Here is a 12429-nt window from a genome sequence, read left to right on the forward strand (position 1 = left end):
TTTTATAATTGTAAGCACTGGAATTTGAACCGATGGATGGAGCATGCAGGCATGTGGGTATATGTGTGATCTTCGTGTGTACATTTGAATTCAGGCCTCCCCTAGGCTTTTCTCTAAATGATTTTGCCTTAATATAAGTTTCCTGTTTTAGTCGTATAACCCGCAAAATAAACCTTCATGATCTAGAAAGCTAGTTCGTGCCACATTGGCTAAACAACCCCTGAACAAACATATGCATATCCAATTTGGGTGGGAGTGTTAGTCTTAATTTTCACAATCTGAAATTGTCCAAATGATATGGTTTTTGACAAAGTGAAAGTTTTGGATTTTTTCAAGGTATCCACAGGGTTGCATGATCCTTACTTCATGATAGGTATACCTGGGCCATCAGGATGATGGGTGCCACTATTTGAAATTTGCCGGACGGGGTTTATGCAACCGGCTTAGTTTAGTGGTTTGACAATAGTATTATCGGTTTTTCCTTTAGGGAGCCTTTGTGTTTGCTTTACTTTAGGGAGTCTTTGACTTTGGTTTGGGGCGCCAGGGCGTTGCCCCAAGGAAGGAATAATGTTCTCCTCGTCTATCCCTATTTCGCTGGTGTGTTTTTCGCCAGCGAAGGGCGTGTGGAACTGTCTCGCCGACAAGTCTCTTGGGACCCGGTCAGATTAGGTTTCCGGTGGATTCGTATGGATTCACCCGGCTTTTGGGGTCTACGTGATCTTTGGAGTTTCTACAAGCCCTTATCGATGTTTTTTTAAGGGCAGCAACAGATCGCGTCCGTCTTCATCTCATGTTCTGCATCAATGACTTCACAACCTCTACTTCTACGAGCTCCTGAGTTTTAAAAGTTTGCTCTGCCAAGGCAGAGGTCCGGAGGCGACATCAAGCTATGCTCACGGCCGGGTCACGGCGCCGCAGGTGGATGCGGGAGAAAGAATTCCTCGGCATCCCAAAGATTTTGAATGTACTACTATTTTATGTAAGGGTGTGTTTATAAGGACACGTGAGTTTTAGTATATGACTTTAAGCCCTTTTTCAAGACAAAAAGGGTGGTGTTTTTGCAAATGCACAATAGATGTAGGCAGGAGTCAGTCTACTAATCTTGGACGTGATACCTATATAATGATCATTGCCTGGATATCGTCATAATTATTCAATTTTCTATCAACTGCCCAACAGTAATTTGTTCACCCACCGTGTGCTATTTTCTTGAGAGAAGTCACTATGAAATCTATGACCCCCGTGTCTATTTTCCCATGATATATTTTCAGATCTATATTGCTATTTGCTTTTTCTTTCATTTACCAATCTTTTACCGGAGAGGGATTGAAAACCCCTCTTACGCTTCGGGTTGCAAGTATTTGTTCTTTGTGTGCAGGTACGGTTTACATAGTGTTGCGTAGTTCTCCTACTGGTTCGATAACTTTGGTTTCATAACTGAGGGAAATACCTACCATAGTTGTGTTGCATCATCCCTTCCTTTTTGCGGAAATACTGACGTAGTTCAAGTGACATCAGTTGCATGTGTGGGACCACACGTGATACATCACATTGTTTCCTGAAGTGCCGCCATAAAACCCCTCGCCTTTCTCTCACCGCTCATTATCCCCTCTCTCCACTCTCGCCCCGGTGGTGGCGAGCACAAGATCTGGATGGTGAGTAGCGATGACGGGCATCAGAGCGAAGATCTGGACGGTGAGTAGCGACGACGAGTATCGAAGCGAAGACTAGACGGCAAGCACATGTGTCGATCACCGACATCATCATCACACCGTCAAACGTTCGTCAATGGTAGTAAACCCTCTGACCTTGATGGCATCGATTTATACCATTCTCGCATTCAATTTACGCATGGCGCACTCCATTTGGGCATCAAATCTACCTCCCGTCTTTGATTTAGGACTCGATTTAGGCATATCAGATTAGGAATTTGAGTGTCTCAAACGAGATTGGGTAGGATTTTCATTAGGGGTTGGGCTATTAAATTGAGCTTACATGCATCCATTCAACTCTACCCCAACAAGCAGTAGATTATAGCCTTGGCAAGCCTGGATGCGCTTGGAGTGACGATAGTATTGAGACTTGTAATCATCGATCTCCAAGGGTATTGTACGATAGTCTGGCTCTAGAGCCCCGACCACCATCTCCACCACTTCATCAACATTTCCAGCATGCTCCATCTCCACCATTTCCTCGGCATTGCCAGCATCCTTCATCTCCACCGCTTCAAGATTGCCAGCATCCACCATCTCTCCAAGTGTAGTAGATTTTTTGCATACCTCAATTGATGTTTTTCGTATGTGGATTTACATTTTGTCCCTCCATTCACCTCATGTTCACATGTTCGATGAAAGTTGACAATGGTGCTTCGAGGAACTCCTGCAAGGGCAAGGAGTTTTTGGCTGACAAGAAAGGCAAGGTGATGGTGGATCTCAAAAGCACCGCCAAGAGGACAAAGAACCACGACTATTTCCATGAGGATGCCAGTCCAAGCCACTTCTGCAAGGTTATCCTTGCACCCAAGCTAGAGTGACTGCCGATGCCATCCGAGTTCACCAAGCACTTGACTACTGTCTAGAGGAATTCATGTTGAGGATGAACAACGGTTGTGACTCGAGGGTGAAGGTCCGGAAAATCTACGATGGGCTGACCCTTGATAAGGGTTGGGGCCCCTTTGTCATTGCTCAGCAGATCAAGATTGGGTACCTCGTCACCTTCAAGTTGACGACTCCCAACACCCTGAAGGTGATTGTCTTCAACGACGACGGCGTCAAGGGGTGACCAAGTGCAAGAGGCACGAGGAGGCATTTGCCATGGATCGTTAGGAAGATATCTCTGCAACTTGCGTAGGATGTTTAAGACTTTGCCACAAATGTTTGTCGTTTAACTACATGTGAGTGTGTGTTTAAGACTCTAGTTTATGGGTTTATGCTATGTATGTTTATCTCTCTGTTGTGTCTGTGTGTGTGATGATAACCTCACCACTCCAACAACAGGTTACTAGAGCACATGTGTTGCACGTAACCGAACACCAACATTGTGCATTTGCTTAGAACATTACTACAACCAAACATCATGCGTGTGTTTCTGCTCATCCAGGCTAGAGGGATGCAGGCAAACAAACTATGAGCCGAACATGGTTTTTTCCTACTTTCACTCAGCCTGATTGGATCGGGACACAAATGCAAAGTGCCCAAAATACGTACAGTTTACCAAATGCACCCTTATTGTGTGGGAATCGACTGAACCGAAGTAAAATTTAAGTTGCCTTTGAAATACCAAATGTGGAATGTATTCCAATTTCTCTTGTCGACTGAAAACATCCATGGTATACTATCTGCTTTGCGGTTTATAGGCTTGCTCATGTTCCAAGATTTACAGTTTGATCAACTTAGTATAAGTTATATATCACAAAAAATATATAATTAAATACTTCAAATCTCTTTTTTAATACCAAAATGGTATATTTTCTAATTGTATAAATTTTGAAATATATTACTTGTATTATATTGGGCTCCTATCCTAGTGGCACCTTCTATCTTAACAATCTAAGAATACACGTGGGCACAATAAATCAGAAAGGAGGTAGTATGTATTTTCAGCTAGCCAACATACTCATGTTGTAATATAAGTTGTTTTTAGGTACAGCGACGTTAAAAAAATGTGCGCATAAAAATATTAGGGTTTTTTTGCTTCCCGCTGGCTCCGCCGCCATTCCACCTCGTCTTCGGTGGCCTTAGGGCTATGGAGCGCGATGAATTCTGACCCTTGCCGGTAGGAGGGCTCCGTTTTTACATGTTCCTTCAAGATTTGTTAGGATCCATGTCCTGCTCAGGAAGACGAGACGACGGAGGCTGCTTGAAGATGGAATAAGGTTCTCCCCCGCCTAGCCCCGTCCCGAGGTGCGCCTAGCATCTTCGGTCGGCGTGTGGGTGTGTGTCTCCGGCAGATCTTTCTTTTCTGGATTTGCTCGGATCTGGTCGTCGTTCGTCTACGTTCGTGTGGTTTTAGATTGGATCTTTCCTATCTGCACTACTCTTTATCGGCGACGGTTGTTCTGGTGCGCTGATCCTATGGGGCCTTAGCACGCCCGACTCCGGCGAGGGAGGGGCAATGACGGTGGTGCGCCTTCAACTCGCTAGGTGGTTTACGGGTCTGAATGTAATTTTTATTATCTCTGGTGCTCATTGTACTACTATGATTGAAAATGAATAGATCGAGAATGTTGCTCGAAAAGAAATGTGTGCGTACATGTTTTTTTCTTTTGTCCTTTTGTACACGTGATCGGTTAATCTGGTCGGTCGATTCTTATAGCACGGCTTAGCTCATTTTAGGACAATAATAATGCATGGCATCTCTTGCTCTAATCCTAACAACTGGCTTGGACCGGTCGTATATACTCTTCCTGCAGCTGGCAGGGCAGGGCAGAGCAGAGTTGATTAATGAACGGATCACAGATGCCTCCATTGATTTGATTAATCAACAGGAAAACAACACTGTTTTCAGATTTGGGGATCTAGAGGAATAGTATAACATTACACATAATGCATATGCAGATGCAGATGTATAGTCATACTGCTACCTTTTTTTTTTCCTTTTGCTATTATTCAATGGGTCAGCCACACAATAACTATCTGCAGTATACATGGATAAGATGAAGTGAGATTATTGATTGTTAAACAAGAAGAACTATCCCAGTAAGTAAGTAAGTAAGGCATATGATTTCATGGCCATGTTTATCTTGGTACTCATACTAGAATGGTCGTATGCATCCCTAGTTGGTGCAGAGGCCGGGGAAGTGAAATTCTCCCCCAATTTTAAGGTATCTGTCGTTGTTGCCTACCTCGTGTCCCTCTCGCGTCGCCTCTCCCGCGGGCGACTCGGAAGGGCTCCGCCGCCGCCGCCTAGTCCCTCCAACGCCCATCTCCCCCTCCGCCGCTGTCGATGGTCGGCGCCAGGCAAAGCCCGTGCGTGCGATGGCGGCGGCGGAGGGTCTCTCCTCCCGTTACCGGATCTGCGGCGGCGTGGGCGTCCTGATCCGCGGGTGCGGCCCTCCCGACGGTGTGGCGGATCCCGAAGGCGGCGGACCCCGAAGGCGGCGGACTTGCGATGGTGCACGGGTGCCCAGATCCATGGGTGTGGGACTCCCGGCAGCGTGCGGGCTCCCGGCGGCGGCGGGATCGGTCGATGTCGGGCTTGGGCGATGGCGTCGGCTGCGCGGTGCCGGATCTAATCACTCGTGGCAGATCTCGCCACTCCGGCCTTCGTGGAGGGACCTGAACCAGGGGCAGCGGCCCTGTTAGGCATGGCGACGACGCCCTCGGCTGGCGACGTTCGCATGGGGTGGGGGTGGATGGACAGCGTCTTGACCGCGTGGGCGGTGAGTCGCCGGTGGATCTCTTCACGCTGCAGACTCTCTCCCGCTGCATTTGGTGGCTTATGATCGCGGTCGTCGGCCTCGGTGCGTTCGCGGGGGGCTAGTAGAGGTGACATCGGACCGGAGGAAACTCTGGATGACTCGTTCATCCCGATGATGGCGACGACCAGGGTCGCCGTTCTCCTCCTTGCAGGCGCCATCGAGGTCCCTGCCCTCCACCCCGACTCTATGCCCGGGTGAAAACCCTAAATCTCCATAGATTGGGCGGCGGCGGCACTACGTGTGTCGTACCCTTCTTGAAGGCGCCGCCTGGGGCGTTTGGGTGCTCGGTTTGAGGAACTGCATGCGGAGGGGATGGGACCAGTGTCAACAGGTGGTGTTTCGTGTCGGAGGAGCGGCGTGGCATCTGGCACGTCGACAACGACGGGTCTCATCGGCATGGAGCAGTGGGGTCTCGCCGGTGGGCGTGTGATGATGGACGAGCGCATGATGGTGGCGTTGTCTGGCGTCGTGGTGGCATCGACGGCAGCTAGACTGGGCAAGGTAGATGCAGCAATACAACACTGAAGATGGATTGGTGGCAGGTGGCTGCGGCGGCCTCATACCCGACAGGCATCCTGGTTGGGGAGTGCGCCGGACTGGTGGATGCCCCATACCCGGCAGGCGTCCTGGTTGGGACCTCAGGTCTTAGATGTTAGGTTTGGCTGCAGGGTCTGTTTGGTATTAGGCCCAGACTATCAGCATCCCTACATCAACTGGATAGGAGTAACGACAGATGTTACCTAGACGGTGGCTTTAGTCTTACTGTTGTATGACTTTGTAAAGTCTTATGTGAATAATTAATAAAGTGGCTGCATGCATAGTCCAGATGCAGAGGTCGGGGGTCATCCTTCTTTTCTAAAAAAATATGATTCCATGGCGTATTATATATAGACATGACTCAACTCAAATAAAATAAAAATAGTCAGTGCTTGCCTAGAGGTAGTATTGACCAGCCTTGCCGACCGTCAATCAGAAAACGATGGACGTGGTCTGGTTGATCTGGACGTGTCTGCCCATGCATTATAGCATCTCCTAGCCAGTAGCCCAGTATATGAGTGATTTGACCTGGATTAGCACTCAGATCATGCTCATCCAGCTAGCAGCTAGAAAAAACGATTAGGCTAAAGAAACTAGTGCAATTTAGCATCAGAACCGAATGTTGTTTTCAGTTGTGTAAACTCAGCTCATGCGACTAGATGTTCCCCTGTAGTTCAGTCGCTAGCTCATTTCATTTTATCAGGATTTTGTACTCCATGTTGTAAACTCTTGTTGAGCTGAATATATACCGCCTTTGGCACCCTTCAACTTTCAAAAAAAAATACGAATTTGGATGTAATTTTTATTTCTGGTGTTCGTTGTACTGCCATGATTGAAGATGAATAGATTGGAAGTTTTTCGCAAAAAAAAACTTCCAAAAAAAAAGAAGAGAAAAGGAAATATGGTTTGTTTTCAGACAACAACAACAACAAAAGAACACACACTTTCTGGTAGCATGCATATGCACGCTCATGTTATTGTTAGCAGCAAATTACCACTTCCTCCCTTCCTAAATATAGGTCTTTTTGGAGATTATAATACAAACTACATACGGAGCAAAATAAATGAATTTACACTCCAAGCTACGTCTATATACATGAGTATATAGTTTATATTGAAATCTCTAAAAAGACTTATATTTAGAAACTGAGGCAGTAGTAGTTATTCCGAGTCTTTTGCAATGAACTACCTCATGTATGACTGTACGTCCTGTTAAAAAAAATATACTCCCTCTATCCGGAAATACTTGTCGGGGGAACTGTACGTCCTGTTAAAAAAAATATACTCCCTCCGTCCGGAAATACTTGTCGGAGGAAAGGATGTATCTAGACATATTTTAGTGTTAGATAGATCTATTTTTAGTCATTTCTACAACAAGTATTTCCGGACGGATGGAGTATAACTGTACGTATGACGTATGGCGGCGTTAAATAGAGTGTTTTTACAGACAGGCTGCAATGTGTCCCTCGCATCCCAGCCTCCCAGGCATGCATCTTTTTGTCGTCGGCAGAGACAGGATAGCCAAAACTAATTCTCTGGATTTGGTCGGTTCTTACAGCGCGATCTCGCCCCTTAATCCGCATCACTGGACCCTAATTAATCACCCTAGACTGGTCTTCCTGCAGCATCTAGCAGTACTACCAGCAGAGACAGTTCATTAATAATAATAATAATCAGTTGGTTATTATTAACAGATCACAAATGCCTCGATTGCTTAATTAATCAATCAACAAGAAAACAACAACAGCTTGAATAATTTTTCCGGCGGGGAACCGCTTGAAGATTTGGGGGTCTAGATGAATGGATTAATAATTTTTTCCTTCCACATGCATGCATGCATGGGGCGGTCAGACCCAGACAATAATGCAGATGCAGAGCAGTGCGCAGATGAGATGATTGGTTGTTGAATATGACTACGTAACCCTGTTAAAAATAGAGCAACCACCTGTATGTGTACTTCATCTCCATCACATATGTGTATATATACAGTGTTGAACACTCTGGCTTGCCGGTTGATTGTTAGCCAGTTAACATGTTGAGCCTGCCAAATGATTTGATCATGATTTTGATTTGACCGGTCCTAATCCAGGCCCAATCACACTCTCATACAGCTAGCTAGAAACATGTCTACATGTGTGTCTGCACTGCATGCACACTCCATACACACATCCAGCTGATTAACCAAACCGTCTCTGTCTGATGCATGGAATTAATTACTGAAGCCTTGCAATGCCCGGGTGCAAAGCAAGGTGCGTAGGTAGCATTGTAGCCATGTTCCCAAGATTTGGTGCCCTTAAACTAGATTAGCAGAGGCTTAGGACCGGTCATGTGAGCGATGCCCTGCCTGCCAGGTCAGGCCTGCAGGTCCAGTGAGACACTTATCTGCATGCCATGCCACAGCAGCTGATGATGATGATGATGAGATCCACAGATTAATTCCCTTGGGCTGTTGTAGGAGCAATTAAGAAAAACGAGCGCAGGTTCTTTCTGCTCCTCGATTAATTAGCAAACGTGGTGTGTGTGTGTGTGTGTGTGTGTTTATCTGTCAAGTGAAGGACAGATTCAATAATCTGGATAAATTTATTGTGTCTGTAGAGGAGGCATGAGCGGAGAGTTTTTTATTTACTCACTCAGTGTACTAGATGATTCTAAAAAAAATGTTGCACTAGACTTTAATGTCAGCCAGGGTTCAGTTTTGATTCTTGACTTCTTGGTTAGAGAATATTTATGCACAAGTCGCTTTCTTTTTTCACCAATGAAGGCACCAATGGAAGATGAGCCCCCTTTGCCTTGTACTAGTACAGATGAATGATGGCTTAGTTGGATGTTAATTGCAGGTTAAGGATTGATCCAGTGCTTTGCATCATCAACCTAAACATGGAAATTAATGCCTACCCATTTCAATCAAGGGCAGGTAAGCAAGAAACAAAAATGATTGAGCTGGCCAGGCTGTGTGTGTGTGTTAGCTAGCCCCAAGAAGGCACACCCCACCAGCATCAGCAGGAGCTGTCAACTGTCAAGCATGGCAAGAGCCAAGGGACAAGTGTGTGTTAATGGATAGTGGCTGCAGTGCAAGAGCATGTGAGCTACTAGATTAGTGAGTGCTGAGCTTTCTTGACACCCCAGCCCAGAAGAACATAACATAAATGTTGTTGGACCTAAAGGAGTGAAGAAAAGCAGGTGGTGGTGCATGCACACCTGCCCTACTTACTCAATGCACATATGCAGATCACTCACTCACCACCCCACCTGTGATGGCACCATTACTTATTCTCCTCCATGCTCAGATGCTTCACACACATAAACATTGCTTCCAACCCAAGGCCTGGCTGTACTTTGTAACCTGTGATGCATGCTCCTGCCACCAGCCAGCAAACCCATATTTTGTAATATAATCAAGCAGCCCCTGCATGACCTCAGATGACAGCAGCAGCATCATGTGATGGATTAATGTGCAGCAGCAGCATCAAGCAGCCTCCTGCATGACCCATATTTTTAATTTAAAGTCGGACGCTTCTAGCGTCTACGTTCCAAAAAATGTGCATCAGGATGCATGGAGGGTCAATTGGTTTTTAACTGATATAAAATGCAGGGAGGGGTAAGCCTCAAGACCATAAAACAAGGGTTGGGTCGTCTGTGGTGAGCTGGTTATCCTCTGGTTTAATTTTGTTGTCACTGTCAGATGATTGGGCCTCAAGGGCCGTGCAGGGAAGGGGATCCAATGAAACACCGGAGCAAGATCATTGGCCACATCAGGATCAGATTAAAGGCTGCATCCTGCATGCATGTGCAGGTTCAGTCCTTGCCTAGTCACTAATTTTATACTTCCTCCGTTCCAAATTACTCGTCGTAATTTCTGCGACGAGTAATTCGAAACTGAGGGAGTACCATATTTCTTGCTCTTTGAGCAGATGTAACCAAACCGAACTGAACAAGCGTAGGACATAGTGTAAAGTTAATTAGCAGGCTCTAGTTAAAAGAACAAGTAAATTTAGCTTGGGCTAATCGCTTCCACATTAGGTGCAGCTTTTCAGTTAGCATGTCATGTATGGTACTGTACCTATCCATCAGGGCTGTGAGTGTATGTCCTATGTATCATGGTGACATGACTTGCAAACACTAGAATAAAATGCAGGGCTGCTAGCAAGCAAGCCCCAACTGGCTTGTCTGTCTTGTTGACATGTGCATATCAACGTAAAGTGGCACACTGAAAGTTGGAGGCTTGGCCATTTCCTAGAGATCTAAGAACGGTCGACATGACATGTTCCTCCCTCCACTTTTCTGTATGCCTCCTTCTTTTCCCTTGAGATTGCAGTGCAACTGCTCGGTGGCAACACATCTAAACCAACAATGGACGGTAGAGAGAAAAAGAAAAGAAAACAGTCCCAGTGCTGCATGCATAATGCACATCTCATTCTAGTACTGCAAACACAGTGCATATATTTTGGGGAGGATGGCAAAAATTCCACCAAGAAATTGTACAGCGACCGGAACTAGCTACTAGATATGAAAAAACAAATTGAAGAGCAACGCGCCGGTTTCTTTTTTCATTTCTCTAGAAAAATGCACGCATCGACGCGTCGTTTTGTGTGTCTAGTACCACGCATCAGCTCACCTTCAATTCAGATAGAATTCCTGGATAAATAGATGGATCATGGATAGGGTTGCTTTTGGGGCTGGTCATGTGCTGGGAGCGTGCGCCTTGATCTCAAGGTTAATCATGCATGCAAGCAAGCAAGCAAGCAAGCAATGGGCACTGCATTGGCACGTGAGTGGGGCCACGCGCATGTGTTTTTCTTCATAAGACACTGCTTGTCATTGAAGCCTGAACTGCAGTGGTCAGCGAGAGAGAGGTTACTATAGCTAGCTGGATGAAAAGTTGTGGCTGTGGATAGGGTTAAGGGAGGAGGAGGATGAGAAGAAGATGACAAATGAGGAGTGCTAGTGCAGTGCCTTTGCCTTTGCCTTTTCATTCACGCACGGGCACGGGACCCCCTACACTACCTGGCTACACCTATCCGCAACCCTTCTACCTTCCTATGCCCACTCTGTCCTGCCATGCTCGTCCTCGCAGACACTCTCCCACTCCAAGCCCATGATGCTGAAACTTATGTAGATATGCATGGGCATTGATGTGTCATGTGTGTACCTCCAAACTGACTGTATGTACATCATCTCTCTGTGTGCGCGCGCGCTAGCTTTGAAATCAGTACATTGTAGGAGCACTCACAGCACTGATTTCCCATTTTGACTCAGACAATCATCAGTGCAGGTCATGCACGTACTCCCATCTGCGTGTGTCACACCCCATACCCGACGATGGATTTGCACCGATCACGTGCCCGTCGCCCTCTGCACTGTAGCATGGTCAATGTCCTGCGTGCACAACCAAACGATTCTCCAGCACGTACAGTGCGCATGCATGCACTGCACGCCCACCCTCGGCCACAACCCAAAGCTCCATGTACGCTGCCCGCATTATTTCCAACCTCTCCTCTCACACTCTCGTGTCTCTAGCTAGCACCGTGCATGCATGCATGCATGATGCATGTGATGTGAGGGCCGTGCCATGCGTCCATCTCCATCCCGCTGTCCCTGTCCGGCCGGACGGATCAATCATCCAGCCTCCCTGTGCCGTGGCCGCGAGGGCACTGCCCCCTACCAGCTCGACGAGGGGCCACGGCCGTCGGTGACCCGACCGACGGCCCGGATCGATCGGCCGTCCAACAAGACCCTCATTGCCACCCAGCCTCCTGTTTGTTGCTACTCGTCGTCTTAATGACACAGGGCGTTTCTTTCTGGCCAGTGAAGAAAAATCGTCGTCGTCGATGATTCGATCAATCAGGGGCGGAGCCAGGATTTGAACATACATAGATGGGGTCAATGCGATCAAGGCCCCGTTTGGAACGCGGGAAGCATTTGAACATAGATAGATGGGGTCAATGCGATCAAGGCCCCGTTTGGAACACGGGAGCTTCCCGCGACCACTATGCCAGGTTAAGCTGGAGTATGGATCTGAACTACTCAGGAAGATATGGATGCATATGCCCAGTTGCAAGTTGCAAGGCAAGGTCAACCTCTCACATCAATGGAGACATTGGCTAGATGCTGTGCCATGCCATGGATCAAGTTGAAGACCTGCAGTGCAGGAGTTGACCATGTGTGTCCATATCTGATCCTAGTGAAGAAGAAGCTGGCTGCATGCTGCATGCACTTGCACTGCAGCAACAGCATGGGCATTTTGCTTGGCCTTGTTTCTTCCCATGATGGTGGACTGGAGCAGAGCAGATATGGAGGAGAGTGAGGTCCAGCTCTGCTTGGCCATCATCATCAGGCATCTTCTCTGCATGCCCATCCCTCTTGGTTGGTTCTCATGAAAACTGGCACCAAGATTAGGAACTGCAGCCCTGCACAGCACAGGAGGACTCAGTGATCAAGTGCCATATTTTGGTCATGTGCCCCAGTGCACAAGC

Source organism: Triticum aestivum, chromosome 1B (genome assembly GCF_018294505.1).
Source record: "Triticum aestivum cultivar Chinese Spring chromosome 1B, IWGSC CS RefSeq v2.1, whole genome shotgun sequence".
Lineage (NCBI taxonomy): Eukaryota > Viridiplantae > Streptophyta > Magnoliopsida > Poales > Poaceae > Triticum > Triticum aestivum.